Source organism: Poecile atricapillus, chromosome W (assembly GCF_030490865.1).
Source record: "Poecile atricapillus isolate bPoeAtr1 chromosome W, bPoeAtr1.hap1, whole genome shotgun sequence".
In the NCBI taxonomy this organism is placed as follows: domain Eukaryota; kingdom Metazoa; phylum Chordata; class Aves; order Passeriformes; family Paridae; genus Poecile; species Poecile atricapillus.
In genome coordinates this window covers 41,197,567-41,218,568 of record NC_081288.1, presented here as the reverse complement: position 1 = coordinate 41,218,568, position 21,002 = coordinate 41,197,567, and positions in this window count along the sequence as shown.

Sequence of the window (21,002 nt, the reverse complement as noted above, 5' to 3'; positions counted from 1 at the left end):
TGAAATGAATGCTGGTCTCGACTGTGGTTATTAATGCTGGGGCAGATCTTGCCGTATACAGATAGCAACAGATCCTTCATTGGTACAAATTCATGCTCTATTTTGTATTTTTTTATTATTTCCTAAGAAAATTTGGAGATTGAGGCAGGGTGGCAAGGATCCACATCTGGCCTGCTCACTTATCCCCAGCCACTGGATCCACTAGCCAGACTTCCTACACACTGAGGACCACTAGCTGGTAGGAAAAATTGTATGACAGTAAGTTCAAAAGTTTTGATATCTAAAGCTTCAGTTATACAATCATACTTCATAGAGCATAGATGTGATCCCCTCCCCAAAGGCTTTCTCATCATAGGGATAGACTCCTACATTTGCAAATCAGGTAAAACCCAGGGTAACAAGAGGGACTTTAAGGAAATTTTGCACCTCTTACTGGGAAATAGAGATCAAGATGTTTAGAGCTCCATACAATCAGGTCTAAATAAGTGTTGGAATTCAATCAATAGAAGCAAATACCCTCCTTTTAACTTTATCCAAGATAACCATCAAGACTGGAAAACTTCTGCAGTCTGCAAAATGTTTTATCTTTGTAAAAGCTCTAGCCCTTATGTGTGAAAAGAGTTTTCCACTTGCCTACCATTAAGTCAGTAATTATAGAACAACATTTCTCAAGATGTAGACCATTCCTTAGGAAATAGGAAAAAACTTCAGTGGGCAACTTTCCTAACATAGGCTAAGAAGCCATTACTAAAAATCAAAGCTCTAACTCTTGTGGTAGTGATGGGTGCCTGCAAAAAAAAAAGGGAGCAATTGGCTCAGAAGGATCTTCCTGCAGCTCTTACTCCTGGACATGCACTAAATCCACCAACTCCAAGAAGTGCTAATGCCAGTACTGCTCACTATTTCACTACTAATGCAAGTAAAAAGGAAAAAGTGCCCTAGAAGGAATTTTTAATCCAGTGATTCTGAGTGTAAACATTAAAAGATGGCATATAATAAGGAAAAACTAGAATATACATATGCTAAGGTGTTTGAAGTAAAAGCTCATGGAAAAGAAATGGGTTCAATTGATTTCACTTTGGAAATGAGCTCAGCTTTTAAAAGCCTGAGAAGTACTATTACAGGAAGATGTAAAGATTTTACAGTAACAGCAGATGCCCAAATAGCAACAAAGCACTGCACACAAAACTCCTGACTTGCAAGTAAACAGCTGTGCAGCCCATGCCTATTATTTTCAACTCTCAATTTTCAACTCCTTGCCTCCTGAGCTTAAAAGAAAATTCTTTACTAATAAACCAATAAACCTACATAGAATTATTATCTTCCATTCAAATGTCATTTAACCATAGTTTGACCCAGAAAAGGGACTCCCAAGCTTTCTTTATCAGCACACCTAGTTTCAGGACAGTAAACCAAATTCTTATTGGTTTCTCATCTCTCACTCCTCAGAGTGATTCTGATCACTCCCCGTGAATGATACAGCTTCCCTGTCTGGGAAACACTAACCTTGATTGCAATACTTAAAGAAGAATGAGCAGAAGAGCCACCACCTTCAGAAATAGGTATATAGTCAATATACCTTTCATCCTGAGATCTCAGTATAAATATAGACACACTCAATCTCATACACAGGTACACAAGGGTTCACTCAGCCAATCTATAAACTAAGGACCTTTTTCCTACACTCTGGACCAAGTAAAAGGAAAAAAGAAGCTTATATTGTTACAGATATTTTTATTTCTAAATACTCAGGAAGAACTTTGATACTTCAGTAATGGGCTAGGTGGACTGTAGAAATAATTGTGCAAAAAACCATATCCAGGGCAACAGCATCAGGGTTTGATGTCTAAATAAAACAGTATTCTGGCATGTGCAGCTCCTGTGATGGACTTGGAAGAAGACAAACCAAATTTCAAAGGAATAGCAAGCCAAACCTATTAAATATAAACATGGTGTTGAAGCCAGTCCTTCAGTCCTCACTAGTTCAAATGTTCTTCCATACCGACAGGACTTGGAACCCAAGTCATAGCAAAGAAAGCCATTTAGCATCAGTGATGGAAATAAGTACAATTAAGACTGGAGCTGTAAAAGCAAATGTAAATATGTGATGTAGAACCAGGATTGCCATGTGCTGTTTGTTGTGGAAAATACCTTGAAAGTAACTTTGTCTATAAAATTGACAGTATATAAACTTTTACAAAAAAGACACTAAAAAAATAGCTCTAAATCAACAGGAAACACTGAGAAGGCTGGAATTTGGATTCATATTCAGCCCTTCAACGAGTTCCATTCTACAATTACTCTTGTTCAGAACAGCTCCTTTTCTACACGTCCATACTTTTAAAAAGCCCAATGACTTCCAAAGACCATCACCTGGAGGCTGGGTGTCAGCTCCACTCACAGATCATACCATGCAAACACTGGAATTTCCACCCAGTCTCGAGAAATGCAGCTCAGCACAGATCTAGATGCAAAAGGCAAAACCAACACACTGTTACATCAAGCAGGTAGTATTTCTGCTTGTTTGCTTTCAGCTCCTTTTCTCACTTTGAGCACAAACTGCCTTTTAGAAAAGTAGAATTAGGATCTACTCAATCTTCTTCTACAGTATTTTTGTGCTTTTAACAGAAATCAAGAGTTAAATCCTTTCATGACACAGCTGCATAGAACAGAGTAGAAGAAAACTTGATCATGTTGGGGAAGGGCTGCGGGGAAGAGGAGGCAATGGTCTTTCATTGCTTTGTTCCGGACATGCAGGAAGACAAGATGCAAGGGATGTGGTTTATTTTGGCTGCAGCTTTATTAACTCAGCTCCTCTGGGAAGTGCCATCAATAACTTGTACAGTACAGGTCGTCATTCTTTCCATAATCATTCCCACCTGCTGGGGAGCTGCAGTTGGCCTCCTTTCCACCATCACTCCTCCCCTCACTCCTCCCACCCCCACCTCCACAGCTGGCCACCAGCTCGCTACTGACCACCATATCCCCCCAAAAGAGAGTAAAGGGGCTGGAAGAGACAATTGATTCCTTGCTGTTACAGACTTTAGTAATTCTTACTCTCTCTCAGCTTTTTACTTTTCTCTAATTCTTCCTTCAGTCCCATTTTATCACATATTCAGATCTTCATTGAACAAATGCTGATATTGCATATCTGCCTTATGGAGGAGACAGCAACTAGCTTGGCTGAACTTGTCCACCCCTCCATCCTTTTTCCCACAGAGTTAACAGTGCAGATTTGTGGCTAAGCATAAAGCTGCTATCATCCTCTGCGTATACAGACTCAGCAAAGGGCCTCAAATAGAAATAAATGCCTTTTATTCGGAATTCTGATTATCATGACATTTACAATTGCTGTAACAGTTCGAAAATACCATTTTAAAAAACAAAGGAAGCTGGTTTTTACACTGGTCAGAGAAAGTGAGAAGCAGAGAACAATCAAATTTCCATGATTTTTATATACACATCAGAAGATCTCTTTTACTTGAACACAGCCTTTGGCTGTAAGACTGGATATGATACCAGCAGAGAGGGAGACCAGAGGGCTTGGAATGAGAGGGACAATGTGTTTCACAAGTGTCAAGCCTGCATCTAAGGGGGCATGTGCCTACTGACTATCTGCACACACAATCAATCCCTTGGGCTGCTCACACATTAAGTTTATATGAAATGTAAAAGGTCTGTATGTAGACCTGCTCCCCACGTTTCCTGGCAGGAAGATGGGCTCAGAGTGTGCAAATTCTGTGTGGAGGAATGAGGGATGAACAAAAGCAGCAAGAATTACACTCCCATCAAAAGTCTGTCTTATAAGAATATATACAACCAAAAGCACACACAGAAAAGGTTTCCTGATATAATGCCAGCTATTTATCAGGTAAAAGCCACAAAAGTGTATATGGAAAATTCCATCTGGTATTCCAGTGTTATGACTGCTGCATCTTAAAAAGCAATCAGTCTATTTTTGTACTTCTGTTCATCTAAGATTTTTTTTTTATTTGTTTTGGCAATGTATCTATATTTTCTATGAATTATCAGTGAACGTGGGAAAGGCTTTCTAGGACCTTCAGTGCAACAAATGTGTTTGGAAATACTTATATTTCTTAAGCCATTAAAATGCAGTTTTAAGCAGTAGCTATGATATCACTGCCATGTCTTTTTAGATAATTATCTCCCTACTACAAATAGAAGCTAGTGCAGACCCACTGACCCTTCTCCCTTCTGAACTACTTCTCTTTTCTCCTCTCTTACTGCTTCAGTAACCAAATTGAAATAATTAAAAGCTGTACCAGATTTAGAGGCAGTGTAAGACCAGAAATGGATCCATTCTCATTGACTTTAGAGAAAATAGGACATCAGTATGCATGATGCTGGCTCCAGGAATACAAAATTAGAAGGACTTTGCACTTTTGCTTTCATATTTATTTATTTTTCGCACAAACCTCATTAGTAAAATCAACTGTGTAAAGAAAAAATGCATTACTAATAATGGAACACATTTTCATATGGTTTATGTTTTCTAAATTAATTTCCTTGAAAATTAAATACATAATTGAAACAGAAACTATATATTTATTGCTCACAAAAATATATCATGATCAAGATGTTCAATGTTGAACTACTTAGAGAAATTTACTCCTTTGCATTTTTCACATGAAGTTGCATTATGGGAACTGACAGATCTTTTCTGGAATCAAGGACATTTTTCTCTGTTCCCAAATGCAGAAGAATGGAAATATAGTATTCTATCATTATGCTGTGCTTGGTCCAGGTCCATTCAATTTTTTTCCTCATGTTTTGGAAATATACAGACATGAAAACCAATGTCTGCCTGGCCCAGCAGGAGATAGTAAAATGCTTCACAAACACCAGATGGGATTTTAACAATGTTTGTAAAACATAAAATGCTTGAAGCATTCTCTGCAAACCAAAAAACTGAGCATGTTTCATCTCATTATAAGTCTTTTTTTTCCACCTAGTGGAAATTTTCACATTTTTATTATACGACTGACACTAACAGATATCTGATGTTTAAAAGAGACCCAAAATCAATTATTTTTGAAACTAATATTGATACAGATACTTACGTGATGTCACCAGTGTAAATAATAATATAATTTTTATAATGTGACTGCATGGTCTCAATGTTAGAAAAAGAAAACAAACTATACTTTTGTTTCATTCTTCTATTAAATAACAAAGGCATTTGTGGGTTTCAAGATACTGTATTATGTTTATGTTTCTAACCATCAGATAACATTTTAAGAGTACAAAAGTAGACTGCCTATCCATCATCACATCGGAAGAAATAATAATGAGCTCCTACTCCTCCAGGATTAGGAATGCTGCTGAATGGAAAATTCAAGAAAGCTGCTTTTACCACAAGATACAAAATGATTTAAACTGAAATTGTCTGGGGGAGATGAGCCAAAGGCACTGAATTTCTTATTAAAAAAGGAAAACATTTCAAAAGTATTGAGAATACTTACTTAGACTATTTTCTAACTAATTTTCTGTTAGTTCAGTTTTCCTTTCAAAGCTATCATCTTAAAATGTAAGGCATCAATAGCTGAAATAATACCCTTTAAAATGGAATTATGTATTTAGAAACAATCAAAAAGAACAACTCATGTCAAAGTAATAGTTAAGTTCACAACCATTCTGAAATTTCAGCATAGTGCCTGTATAATGGATGAACAGAACCATCAAAATCTTGAAAGTCTTCCCAGGATGGAAAATCATTTTAAGCTATCTGAAAAAATTAAGTTAATTTTCATGTAATATAATATAATTCTCTAAAAGAGAGACTACTTTTTCTCTTAAGTCCAAACATAATCTGAATTAACTGAATAGTTGAAAGCATACTGTACAGAAGTATTCTTATTTCTCTTGCTAAACATTTCTGCTTATATATTTCTGCTCTTTGCCAAACAAAGGATATGCAGCTCTTGTATAATCTGACAATTTGCTGTCTCCATCAGACAAAGAAGTTATTCCAAGATCTGTTTCCTAGATGTGTTGCTAGCATTAATGGGGGTGTGCTGTCCTGATCAAGGAGACCCGGTCTCCCCAGCTTGGTAAACGACAAAGTCACATTTTATGGCGCCCCTTGGATGCAATCCCTTGTGTCCCCAGCAGCACAGCAGTCCGGGTTTAACCAAAGGGCTGTTAGATGCTGCTGCTGCACTCCCAGGGGAAGTGACAGCCAGTGACTCCAGAGAGCCTGGAGCTCCTCTTTCTCACCTCCTGGCAGAAAACCGAGAGCAAACAGGACAGTAGCACTGGCGTTGCTCTGGAAGTCAGTATCAGGGTGTGACCACTGAGTGTAAATGGAAGGGTGGCTTTGTATGAAGCAGGAATCCCAAAGTCCTGCAAGCCAGAGGAAGAACTCAGGGCAAACTCCTACCCACCCTGGGGGGCACTTCTGCATGGGCCTGCTGGCAACTTCAAGGGCAATCAGGGTCACACTAAAGAAGCATTAAGCAGCACAAGATGTAATGGTGATAATGGTGGAAAATAGCTTTTTTGGCTGCTTCTTCAGGAACTAGACACCTCATTTAATGCAGTTTCAGCAATCTTCAGCTTAGGGAAGTAAGTGGTGGTAATGCAAAATGGCTTAGGTTAGAAAGATTTAATTCCAGAAATGCCTGTTTCCATCTGAAGGTACTCAGGAGAATGTGGCAGTCTAGATATTTTTGCATCAGGTTTACCAGATCCTCTCAGTTGCAATTTATATTTATCATATAATTTTAAAGAGGTGTCAAAGGAATTGTGGCCCCCTAGAATATGCGCCTTTTACTTGTGACTCTTGGATGACTTTATACATAAAAGGGCAGGGTGTTGAATGAAGTAAAGCCACAAATGAGTTATGCATGGTCATCTTTAAACCAGGAGAGTATTTAGTGCCTTTAAGTTTCCCTATCCCTTTGCACTGCAGGCCAGATTTTCATAAGGTGAAGCTTGATAGCTATATATTTTATGAGCCTAACTTTTGCATCAGAAAATGCCACAATTGCATTAAACGCAGCTTTATTTCAAGAAAACACATGGATATTTGTGTGACTAAAGGACCAGTGAGATCTTACTGAATTCAGTATGAACCTTTCCACCAGCTTCAGTGGGATTAATGTCAACAGTAAAATCATATTTTATTAAGAAATGAAAGATTTCTGTAGACAATTGCATAAAACAAACAACAAAAGGATGGAGTAGATATGTCATGATGTTTGGCTTGCTTTGTGAAAGTCCTACCCTGAAGGTCATCCAAGAATGATTTCAGAAGAGGCAGTGCTGGCATAACATTTTTGTTATGCTTTTTGTAGAGTTCATTTTTATATTAATTTCATAGCAGATATGGCTATAGCAACTGAAATGTTATGAATTATTAATTGATTATTTTCTTTCTCTTTTCCTGTGGTGCATTATTGTACTTTCTGAGGGTTTCATGTGAAGTGCAGTTTGTGCATATTGGTTAAATATTTTTAAACCAGTAACACTATCAGGATAAAGAAAAGCCAAAATATATTCTACTCATGAAAATTTTATTTTGGTTAAGTAATGTATAGATATGTACACATGCTACACATTTGGCTGCATCCATTTACAGACAAAATCTGCCTTCATAGAAATTTATGTGCTGAAACAAGGGACAAGCTTTAAAAGCTGGAACACTTCAATAGAGATCTTTTTATAACAATCCTATAATTTGAGTTACTCAGTTCCACATGTGGCGCCCCCTTGACAGCTACAGCAATTGTGAGTCTACAGTCACAGAATTAGGAATATAGCATATATTCCTTAGTGATAAAGATTTAAACAACCAGTGTCGTAAGGAATTCACAGGATAAAACATCTCTCACTATGCAGTTCTTTACTATAATACTCCCTGTAAAACTCTGGTCTTTGAGTGTTTTTATTTCACAAAGACCTCATTGATTCTGTATCAATTTTATGCAGTTTACAAGCTAAAATATGTTTGTGCTTCCTTTTGTAAATGGCACCCCTCCAAACTAGGCCTGAAATGTAAAAGTCAAAATAGATTTTCTCAAGTTTATACTCATCAGTATCACCTGTAGAAGATGCTTCACAGCTGAAGGTCCATTAGAAACGCTATTGTGCAAGACTGAAAATAAATCAGATCCCTCTCACTAAATTTGTTAGCTCTTCGGAATAAAAAAAAGCAGCTAAAAGATACTGGCAAGGGCTGTGCTACCTTTGGAACAGCTGCAAGCACCACTGTTCGCACATGGCTGTAGAGGGATCTGCTGCAGGCTGCTTACCTGCCTGGTGGTGCCTCAGCTTGCATTCTGCCCTGCTCTGGCTTGCTTTCTGTGCCATTTTAGGCTTCAGAGCTCCTTAATCCGTGCCTCCATGCCTTCACAAACCCTGAAGAAGTCCATAACTATAGCGCATGAGTATTGTGGCCCTCTGGCTTAAATGAGAATGGCCCTCTAGGGACCACACTCATCCTTAACATCAGCACATCAAGCTGGCAAACCTCAGCAGATAATAGAGGCAAACAATCAGAGGAAAAATGAATAATTTTTAGTGCACAATTACTGTGAATTGGAGTTTATTCACAGTAATTTTCCTCAGAATTGCTTACATGCAGAGAAGTAGGCTCCGAATTTCAGTGGGAAATGGGAAGCTGTGACTCCCTTTGCCTCCTTTGAAAATGGCTCTTTATACATTAGATTTGATGCAGCAAGAAAAAAAGTCAGCTTAAAAGAACTTTTTTTTTTCCAATTTCTTTTTGGCTGTAGAACAGAACTGTCAATTACTTTTTCTGTGTGTGTATGTGTCCAGGTGCTGCTTTTCAAGTAACACATCCTACCCAAACTCCACATTATGACTCCATCCATGCCTAGAGCCTTCAACTCCACTAAATTCTCATTCCTGCCTTCCCTTTCTCATCCAAAAGAGAGTATGAAGCTGCATGAGTACTGAACTACATCAATTTTAATGAACCCAAATGCTAACTGCCCTTTCGGCATTTAAAAATTTACATCTGGAAACAATAATAAAGTAACTTTGCCTATAAGTAACTCTATCCAAGCTACTTACAACTTAAAGAACATTTTATTTGTATTTCTATTTAAATAATTTGAGTAAGGTATCTCTGAGATGCTGGCTGGTTCTCCTTGGCTAAAGAATGCAGTGCACCCTTTCAACCTCCAAATGTGGTCTTTCTGTCTCTTCTGAAAGAAGTTTCTAAGGAAAGCCAGTGGTGTTGGTTCACCCACCTTCCCTAAAACCTATTATTCATAATTTAGAACACCTACTTGAGGACTGTAAAGGCACAAGCTACTGGCTGGGATTCAGTACATTTTAGCAAACATTATCCCATGTTATTATTACAGCAGACAAACAAAATGTGCAGAAGAAATTATTTCAAAAGAATTTATGATTGCAAAGCAGATACGCCTAACATAAAATTAAGCTAGAAAAAACCCTAGATTTCACAGAATGTATGCTGTATTTTAATAAATAGTGCATACTTCTCACAGGAATTTTTTCAGGCTGCATATGGAATACTTTTTTCTTTTGCATTTTGTGATAGGATCACATATGCCAAAACACAGATAAAACTGAGAGTAGGGTAATCATAGTCATATTTTTACAACACATCTTGAAAACCCAGGCATTCATGTCAACAGAGTATTGAGTTCTCCAGTGCATCAGAAATGTGCTAGAAAATAAAGAGCTGAGTAAACCTAATGGCCAAAGCTGTGCTCTATTTTTGTTTCAGAAAGCAATGTCTTTGATTCTTCAAGTGCATCTCTACTTTGCAGAATTATTTAATGCAGCCACTTGGCAATTTGCACAACTTGTAGATGTGATGCTTAGGGACACGGTTTAGTGGGACTTGGCAGTGTTAGGTTAATGGTTAGACTCAATGATTTTAAGAGTGTTTTGCAATCTAAATGATTCTGCAATTCTATGGCATGAGCTAGCTCAGCTTTGCATTTGTCCTGAAAGATTTATCTGCTCAAAGCCAGCTCAGTTATTTCAATACAGAAATACAGAGGCATGTAAATACCCCTATTCTGTATCATAATACAGCCTTCATGAGTCAAAATTTCCACTGACATAAATTAAAATTAGCATAATAGAGTATGGACTGAAAGATTGGCACCTACAGTTATAGACTTAAGACAACTATGGAAAGAAATTATACCCTGAACTTATATTTGTCTCAATGTGAGCTCTGCCATTCATAACATTATATCCCACCTCAATTATTAGATTTTTTTTTTCTTTGGTGACAGAAAAACTAAACCTTGAAACCTCACCCTTCAAATTCCAGTATTTTCCATTGTGTGTCTGAAAGCCAGGTATAATGGCAGAGGAGTACCTAAGGTACCCTAAGGAGGGTGCTTTCAAAGCAGTTTTTTTCCTCCACTCATTGCCTGCATGGAGCTTAGAGTGGTAAATGGTGCCTTAAGGGTTTGAATGTAAGTGAATCGTGCACAGCTATCTAACAAATGCTGTTTATGTGGGAAACTTCTAAGGTAATCACATAACAGCAGTGAGTTCTAAAAATCTACAGTTTATTAAATCCACATATATATATATAAATATACAGACTATGCCTATACTATACTGTCATGGGGTAGCTTCACCTTTAAGACAGAGTAAAAAGAGGGGAAGTTGAAGCTACTGGTGGCTGATGGGAGTTTTTTCTCCTGACCAATTATCAGTCATTTCCAAGAATTGACAGCAGATCTGACCATTAAAAAGTGAATTCAACTTGTAAACACCTCCTTAAGAAGTACATTCCGAGCTGTCTCGTTCTCTTTTGTTTCCGGCTTTTGAGAAGCTTTCTAAAGCTTTTAATTCTTTTACTACCTGGATAAACGTACAGATTACTCCTTTTTCCCAGAAAGACAGAGAAAGAGAGACAATCAACATGCAAAAGACATCATAGAACTACTAAAAACAGTGAGGAAAAGAGTTAAGTTTAAATAAGAAAGAGAGAATAAGAAGATGCTTTACAGCTGAAATATCTTTCTGTTACAGCTATGGAGATGGACAATAGTTTAAAAGACTCCTTTAATTCATGACTAGAGTATGGGAGGAATAGAGTATTCAAAGTGTGGACTTTAAAGAAAAGAGAGAGTAGTTGTGACACTGTGAGTTGCTGGAACTTACGAGTGAAGTGAAGATTTTAAAGCTTTAAAGGAGCCAAAGAGATGGCTGTTTTCCAGGAAGGCTCACAGAAACAAATGAAGAAAATTTCTACCTTTGAATAACTTATCCTTAAAAATAGCATCCCTGGACTTATTTGACCCATGCATACTTCGGAGTAGTGTGAGGTGGGAGGAGTGAATTCTAAAAACTCCATAGATTGCCAGAAAGAGACTTCTGTTTCTCTGCGGGGACTGATGAGAAGACTCTAGAAATTGAGACTGCTTTTGACCACCAAGATTGTAAATTTTTTTTTGTCTCTATGTTGTTATGTGTACAAAGAAATAGTCAAGTAGTGAGAAGAAAAAGAGTTTTCTGAAAGTTTATTCTAGTATTCTTATTCTAGTAGTTTATTAATAAACTGTCTTTATTCCTTTTAAGTTTTAAGCCTGTTTTGCTCTTATTTTAATCCATATCTCTAGCAAAAAATAAGTAATTTTTTGTTACTAGTTTAAAACTATAACATATACCTATACCTATACCTATATTCTGTTGTCCTGGCAACATCTGGGTCACTGCTGAAATACTGAAGATGCAGGTGGTTCATAAACCTGAAGGAATATTGTTTGTTTTCTGTGTAATATCTACAGTTATCATGCCAATTTAAGTATCAAAAGGACAAAAAAAGTTACAGATGTGCTATTATAACTAAAATTATTTTGAGTGCATTTACATTATACTACAAAGTTAATCTAAGAATTATTGTGGTAGGTATTACAACAGCATCTGGAAATGGTAATATCAGCTGCACACCTTTCTTCACTCTTCTGATAGGCTCCATTAGTGGCCAGTACTACCATTAATCCCATGGACTATATTTTAGGTTCAGCATTTTCAGCAAGTATCTCTAAACAAAGCAACCTGTAAAACATACATTGACTTCAAAGTCTGTTTTACAAATGACATTTGCAATGCCAGTTCCTCCGGCTAAGTAGAGAGGCAACTGGCAAAAGTAATCCCATGAGATTTCTTCAAGTTACCTCTGTAACTTTTGCTACTTTTATAATTATTCAGTATAAAATGTATTTGTAATATATTTTATAATTCTATATTTTATAACAACGATCTTTATATTTTTCATAATAATTTTTATTTTATAATAATTTTTATTTTTATAATAATAAAATTTTGGGTTTTCTTATTTGCTGAAAAAACATCTAGTAAATACCCTAGTAAAGGGTATTGTGACCAGGCTATCTGAGGATACAGTGTTCTCATCAGAACTATAATCATAGAACTATCAGGGTGGTTTTTAAACCTTCTTTCTCGTATCTGCTTACCTTGTAGCTGGGTTCATCACTGCCAATATGTGACAGATTTAGCCACCCTGTTTCTTAAAAAGTTCAGAGGGCTCCTTCGGAATTGCCCCTTGTAGACTGAGCTCTAGTAACTCCCCAAAAAACCCATCTTGAAATATAGCGCATAATAATTCTGGTAACATGTTCGCAAAAGAAGTTTTCCAGAAGATTAGTAGAAAAAGCATGTCTTTTCTTTGATAGTTATCCTTAGTGAAAATCACAGCACAGGCCCAAACACACCTGTAACCTGACATGTCCATTGCAGAATGATGGGAATTTGTTGTCAAGATGATCTCACCACTTTTCCACATATAATTCAAACTCATCAGGTGAAAAACAAACTCCATATACATCCATGGCCTAAAGAAATGAGAAAATCACTGGACACTGGAGTGAGAGAAGGGAAGGAAACATTCACAAAGGTTAAGTTTAGCCTCCAAAGACCAGATTTTCCAACTAATTCCATTGCTAATAAAAGAGGTAAGCTGTACTGGAGGGAAATATCAAGAATGACTAGATAATGACTTCTACTCTGTACTATCTTCTCACTCTTGTATTCTATGTTGCCCTGCTTTCCTCTGACACTGAAAACTTCGCTTTCAAACAAATTATGTGCTTCTGTTCACTATTTTGGGGAACAAAAATCTCATCTGCTCTCTCTCCCATGCCAAGCACGGGAACAGTTGTGCCAAGCAGCTCTGTGATAGCTGTTGGTCACAAAGAAGGGTGTTAAAACCATTCCCTGTCATCTAGACTGTGATGCCTTTGTTGGGTGTCGAGGTATGTCAGACTACTACCTGACTCCTCTGTCTAAGAGATGATGCACAAGATTGCTTTGAAATGAGCTGTATGTGGTTTTCCACAGCTTTATGAATAGGTGGTAGGTAGTACAGGGGACATGCAGCCATTTGCCTGAATGCCCAGGGAGGTGCCCAATCTGCAGCCTTGTCCTCTGCACCCGTATCACACCTCTCCTCTAGCAAAGGCCTGCTGGCATGTAAGGGGTCAAAGTGCAGAAAGGGGACCCAGGCTTCTCTCTTTACACAAACAGAATACCATTTTCTACCCTGGAATCTAAAAGATCTTTCAAGATGAACAAGGGGTTAAAGGCTATATCATACAAACTCTTTTTCAAAAGTGTAATCTTTCCCATATAGAACAGAAACACAGAGCAAGGTACGCTGGAAGGACTTAACGAGGTTACCTTGTTTAACCTCCAGCTCAAGGACCAACTTTAGATTAGGTGTCTCATGGCTTATTCAGTTGAGAACTAAAAAATATTAATGGACCTTGAGATAAATTATGCCCAGAATTTGGGGCCAGCTTAAAAGAAGTGAGAGAGTGAATATTAGTTTACTGCTGAGTTTTACAAAAGAACTAGGACTAGTTAATCTGTATCCTTGCTTCTCCACTTCTCGCTCCTTTCTTTTAGTACCTGAAATCACAGAAAGTAAAAACTTGTTTCTGTCTAGTATTTTATTCTCTGGTCTATCTCATGCTCTTTCACCATGAAACTACTGTTACATCAGAGTGCCTGAGCATTTCAAATGCAATTTTTAGACTTCTGATGCATTTTGAAGATTATATCTAATCTATTTTAATAGACATTTGATTGCACTTTTGTCTCGAAGTGCAATTGGTTAAAATAAGCTGCAACTTGTGTCTTCTCAGCTCTACTGCCCACAAAGCCCGGAGGCGAAGGGCTCAGAGCTCCAGCAGGAACCAGGAGAGGGAGCTCATGCTTTTGGCTTGGTCTTGTCTCACTGACGGCGGGAGCAGTGCGGAAAGGCAACATAACATCAAGCATGCAGATTCTGTACAGATAAACACGATTTTTCTTAAGAGATGGCAGCCAAATTACTTTTTAATTCAAGCAGAAGTATCTGTCTCTTGGGGGTGTGTGCTTTTGGCACAACAATAAATAAAATCCACACCTTCCAGTAATAAGCAGTTAAAAAAATTATTGTTATAAATACAAAAATATATGGGAAGCCGTTCAACTTCTTCATGGATAAGCTTGTGGATATGGTTGGAATCTATTAATTATACCTTGGCCTCGTATACCTTTTAATCTGTCACTTCTTCTTCAAAAGTCAAACTAATGACTTCAGCTACTGCTTCATCTTCCTCAGTTCAACCACAGCTTCAGACTCCAGTGCTGCAAGCAAACCTATGGACTTATTTTGTCCATATGAGGATTCTCAAAGAAGTCATACAATGTACAATAAGTAGGTTTATAAGATATACCTGTGACTTTCCCAAAAACTAGTTCATCTTTTTAATATGCTACTGAAATCTAATTGCTTGTGTTATTTCTAAGTTGTCATTGTGTTGGTTTTAAGTTGGTTTTGGTTTATTTTTCAGATACCTTTTTTGTAACACAGTCTTTGTATGAAAGCAAAAATAAACATACTTTTCATGCATTATGAGTATGTTTTTACAGAGATTTCTCTGAACAGTTTCAATTCACTTAAACACAATTCTAAACATGTTAGGTTTTACTCTGGCAAAGTACTGAGATAGAAATAGAAAGAATAGCTTTGCATGCCAAATGTTATGGCACTACCACAAAAGCCTGTTTAATTTAGACAGACCGCAGTAAACAGTAAGTTGTATTTGAGAAATATCTACGTACCTGTTATAACATTTTCTTTGTATTTGTCAACTCAAAGCAGCTGTAAGAGATGAAATAACTCAGTCTCACCACATTACACCAAACTTCTACACATCAAAATAATTTGATGACAAAATTAATGTTAAATTTAATGCTGTCCCTTAGATAGATATTCTCAAAAAATATAAATTAAGAGTTCTTACCGCATAGAAGATGCTTTTAAAAATTTAAGAATTTAAAAATGCTGTGGGAAAAGCTTTGTTGATATACTGCTGGACAACTGTAAAACAGGAGAAAGTTCTAAACATTAAAGCTCCAAAGTACAATATACCATAGACAATCTAATTCAATCAGTGCAATAAATCCGAATTTAGGATTTCAAAATACCTTTACTTGGTCTAACTTTTGAAACTCTCTTTAAGTTATTCTCAGTTTGTAATTAAGTTGTTCAAAGTTAGACAGCAAAAACTATTTCTGTAAAAATTAGGAGTTAGATTTTAAAAACAAATAAAGAGAAACACCACATTCTGAAGATTTCTGAGCACAAATGAGCATTACTAAAGAGTGGAGTCTGGTTTGACACCTGTATTCACCTGTAAATTCACTTGTTAATAACATGCTTCTGCCCTAAATAAAGTTTAATACAATGTTAATATATATGCATATTATAATGCAAAATTGGACAGTTTATCCTTGACACTGCATAGAAGGGGGAAAATTTGCTCTCTGTTACAAATGGGTCAAGCTGTAAGCTGTTGTGGCAATAGAAGTCTGAAGCAAAATAATAGGACAGTTGAATTCTGTTTCATGGCCACAAGCAACACAACATCCCTTCTGCAGTCTTCCTCTCCTTCCAAATCATTTCAATTGTGATAAGTGCCCATGTCCAAAGAAATAATCCCTAAGATCATTAGCCAACAGACTAGACATCTCTTACTTTTTCTGTAGGAAGATTTACTAAAATTCTGGATGAGGAGTACTAGTAGTAGTTGTTGTTGTTGCTGTTGTTGTTAGCATTATCATTATTAAGTGCATTAAGTGTGTGTTTGTTTTACAGATGAAGATATTTCCTGAAAAGGAAAACTTATAATGGAAATGAAAATGAAAACATACAAATACATTGGTTTTGACATGTGGCATTTGAAATCCATTCCAAGAAGCCAAAGTGAAAAGTAATTGATTTTCAATACCATGCATTGCTCTCTTCTTTTGTCATTTTCTTTCTCTTTTTAAATTTTTAATTCCATCTGTTTTTACCATAGTTCACAGAAATATTTCAGAGAAAAATTAAACTTGACCAGCTGCTCCTTCCTATACCACTGCTGCTCCAGCCAGATTCCAAGTGGCATTAGACCAAAATTTACTTTCGATCTTCTTTTTCACCAGTCTCAGGGGCTCATATATTGAGCCAAATGCAGATCAAAAAATGTGCATAAACAGAACATACTAAACCTGAGCTTTTCATATTAGTCCTTGTTTGCCAGTGTTTCCTGCGTGTAATTTCTCAGGGTTCTGATCTATTGCAGCAGTAATACTAATTGTAATCAATGCCAAGATACTTTTGCATAGTGATTTATCTACAAATACATGAAATCATTAATGTAGGTGCTTTGAACCACTTTCTGGAGGAGTCTATTACACTTAATCAGCTTCAGAAAGATGCCTGAGAGATTAAACTTGGGTGGTATAAACATTTTCTCCTCATATCCTACTGTCTCCATTAATTGCTGAGGAAATGTAGCCAAACCCTCAGAGGCCCAAGTTGTTAACAGAAATAAATACACTGGCTTCCATGGTCCAGGTCCATATAAATTTGGATTTCTTTCAGGCAGCCATTTAAAACAAAACTCCTGCAGCAACTAGGCGTTTGGAAATTTCAGTTCTCATGACAGCAATTGGAGGGATATCTGAACCATCCAGCATGGGAAACTGTAATAGCCCTGAAGAGGCTCTAAGGTTCCCTGGGAGATCTCAGTGGACAGAGAAAAGGGCTCTCCCAGCTTGAAGCCAGAAGCCAGAAACTGCTTTGAGCAGGTACCTCTCTCTCTTCAATGATGACAGCTGAAGCTAAATGAAGCCACATCCTGCTCCCTGTTTCGTAAAGACATTACTGTCATGGGTCTGTGCTGGAGCTCTGTTGAGATGGGATTTATAAAAATAAAACTCTCTCAAGTAAATAGCTTGCTTCAAAGACAAACACATCCCAAAATAAATGTGCCTGCCCTAAAGTCAGCTAACCAACCTTGCCAAAGAACAGAAGAGCAATGCAATGCAATGCAAAATTGATGTTGTGTAAGGCCCTGATTCTGACATTCAGTCCAAAAATACATCTCTACAAAAAAGTTTAGCACAAATACATAGCAATTCACACAGTATTAACACTGTTGGGGTAGTTTGTAGAAGAAAGAGCATAGAAACTTGTCAATTGTGTATTTCAGCTGACTGAATTCATTGCATGTACCAAGGCCTCTTGCCTCTTTCTCTTGCAAGTTTTTGTGGGCCACCTCCCTTCCTCTTCTCAGTAAAGACCTCCCTGTCATTCCCCTGCTCTAAGACTCCAATTTGCTCTGAGTGTCCCCATTCTCTTTTTTCCAAATACAAGGGCTCATCCAACTCACTCTCATTTTCCTATACACATCTGTGCTGCAATCATTCTTCCTCCCTTTGCTTCATGCCTCCCTGCATAAGGGTCCCTCTCTCTTCAGCTCTTTGGCAGCTGTAGAGATCCCACTTTTCCTTTCTGATGGTAGGTCTATCCAAATTCTTGACCAGTTCCCTTCCTCCACCTACAGTAGGGGCTTTGTATGATTGCCAGCCACACAGAAGAAACAGCATTTCTCGTACATCCATGTATCTCTGGCAGGCACTGGTGGAGGCTTTGTGGATGTGTTGAAGGTCACAGATCTATATTTTGCTCCTTCCCTCCCTTTGTGTCATTTTACATTACTGCAGATGGGACTGGATCAACTTCAGAGACTCAACACAGGTGGATAATGTATCCTAACAGTTTACCACCATGGTACAAAGTGTGGAAGAAGCATGTGAGTCACAGAAACAAGGACACTGCAACAACTGTTCTGATTAACTATAAAGCTTTGGGAATTAATTTTGCACCAGGCAGTATGCAAATAGTTTTCAAAAACTTCTTGAGAAATTGAGTCCCAGAGGGCATTTCCCACCTGATTTATTCCAAAGTTTCAGTCAATGATAGAAAAAGCTCTGCTGCCAAGAGGGCAGAGATGTTTCAAATTTTTTGGTCTTACTTATCAACAAAAAATCTTGACCTCCTTCTCTGCAAAGAAATTTACTTTTTCTGTTCTTACACCTCAAATGACAAATACAGAGAAAGCAATAAAAATACAGGTCTCTCCCTCTTTCTGGAGGGGAATTTACAGGAAAACACAGTATTACACCACATCTAAAGCCTTCTGACAATTTGTCACAATTAGGTGATCCTTTCTTACATACGATTCTTCCTATTGCATGGCAGCTAATCCCAGAATGACTAAAGCTATTACTACCACCACAAAAAAGAAAAAGAAGTACAAAAAATATTATTGTGACGTCCTTCAAACAACTACAAAACAATGTAATCACTCATTATATAATATCATGCAAATACACTTCAACACTACAGGAACTCCAGGGTATTTGCCACACAGACACAGTGGGAGAAGGAGGAAAGAATTGGACAGAATTTCTGTAGGTGCTGCGTAATTAAAAAATTAGTCTATTCATGTACATGTACTCTTGTCTTTTACCCAGAGCAGAATGCAGATTAACACAGCACATACAGGACACAGAAATACATCATGCCTCTCCAAATGCACACATATTCAAAGGTTTGACATTTTATAAGGGTTTAAGGAAAATAAAATCCTGCTGTGAACTGGAGTTAACTTCCTCACAGAAGTGGAAGTATTGACTTCCATGGGAGTGACGAACTTTCGTTGCATTAAGTGAACAATATTTTGAAGACCTCCCTCCAAGTCCCACTGACAAACCCCACAGAATGCAGAGCTCTCTGGACTTAACTACAGTGCTAAAATGCACAGTAGTGCATTTCTAAATGTTTGGGTCTCACACCTGCTATTATAAGGAACAGGTAGCTATTGATTATTGCTTTTGTGGGGTGAGAAAGTAGAGACCCAAGACTATGCAATTCAGAAAACAGTGATTGTCTGGGGCTACAAATGAGACAAACTTCAAACGGGCAGTTAGATATATCTTGAGAAAATAAGATTTAGTGAGCCAAAATGGGAGCTCTGGTTTGTTTTCAAAGATTAGTTGTTCTGGTAAAAATCTTGTTCCTCATTTAATGCCTACCATTCTTCGTGCATTTTTAGACAGAGCTTACACGTTCTCCTCTTTCTTTTTCTGGATTTACCTGAGACATACCAGGATAAGGCAACAGACCAGTAAGTGCTAGAGTTTAAAAGCTTTATTTAGAGTAAAGTTTAAGCACATAGTTTCTGTGTTGGTGAAATACTTAATGCTTTTGCAGCCTGGCTTTGATTTTCCAAATGATGTCACATCCACCCCAACTCAAAATAATAGGAGGTTCTCTTCATATATCTTATTTTCACATTTTCACCTTAACACATGGATTTTATTTGCTAAACAGAGAATTACTATAGCAATCAGCTTTCATTTCCTCAAAAAAAATATTCACTACATCTGCAGCCTACATATTTACATATTTCCCTTGCTTCTTTCCCAAATTTATAACTATTAAAATGTGCCTGGATAATCCTGACTTTTGCACTTACATTGTGAACTTTATATGTTTTCAGACTAAAAATAATGCTCATACCAATCAATATTTGTTTCAAAATTATACGTATAAGCCAAGTGTTACTGTATGAATTGTAACTGTAATAATACCTGTTTTCTAGTTTTGTCCCTTCCACCCATTAGAAACTTGAGTATAGAAGAATATTTCAGATGAATCCAAGTAAATCTTACCTGTCAGATGTTTTGCCTCAGTCCTACCCCCACACTGACTACAGAACTGCTGAGGGAACCGTGCAGCTAGATGGCAGTGTGCCAAACTAAAGAATCAATATGATATTGACTATTTCTAATAAGGCATGACATAGCATGCCTTAAATAGAATGAAAACCCAAAAAACCAAATCCATAATGATAAAATAAAACTGTCCATAATATTATTGTGACTGAAAAGCTGTAGTCAGGTGGTAAATTGAGCCAGGGCAATGAAAAATCCTGTATTTCATTCATTTATTCATACCCTACCTACCCTACATTTCAGGTACCAGCTCCTATCACTATGTAAAACAGAAACAGTGCCATCTCCCTTGGTTTGAACACTGTACGGCTTAATAAAGGGATGTAAATACTCGTGTTAGTTCAAGGCCCTCCACAAAACAGGACAGATAATGTGATGCAAATGAACGGGAACATACGCCAATAGGAAAATACGGAACCAAGAGAACATAGCACATAAACAGCCTTCTGCTGTATGTATAAAAAGCCTCTATAGTGATAGATTAACCATTTTCCAAGGCTAGCTGGGATAAAAGGACAAATGAGGTGTCCTGCAAGGAGGAAGGGATCCTTCTGCTCAGATCACTGGGCAGTTGCTGTACTGTTCTCCAGCAGAGCAGCCTCAGGGCTGGAGAGCTGCACACCTGCCCACTGAACCCTTTCAATGTAAGGATTTCAACACATTCAATGAAGAATTTCTTAACCCAATAGCCAGAAAAAGAATTCCACCCTGCACAGGATGTTTGTTTTCTCCATAGTCTAAACACACAGTTGTACTTACTGCCTTCTAGGAATCTAGCCTTCATCCATAGGCAGGAAAGGAAAAGACATGCTACAGTCAGCTACTGTGTTCTCTGCTGCTGTGCTTTTTCCTTGGGCCCTGTATTGGACTTCTCTTAATAT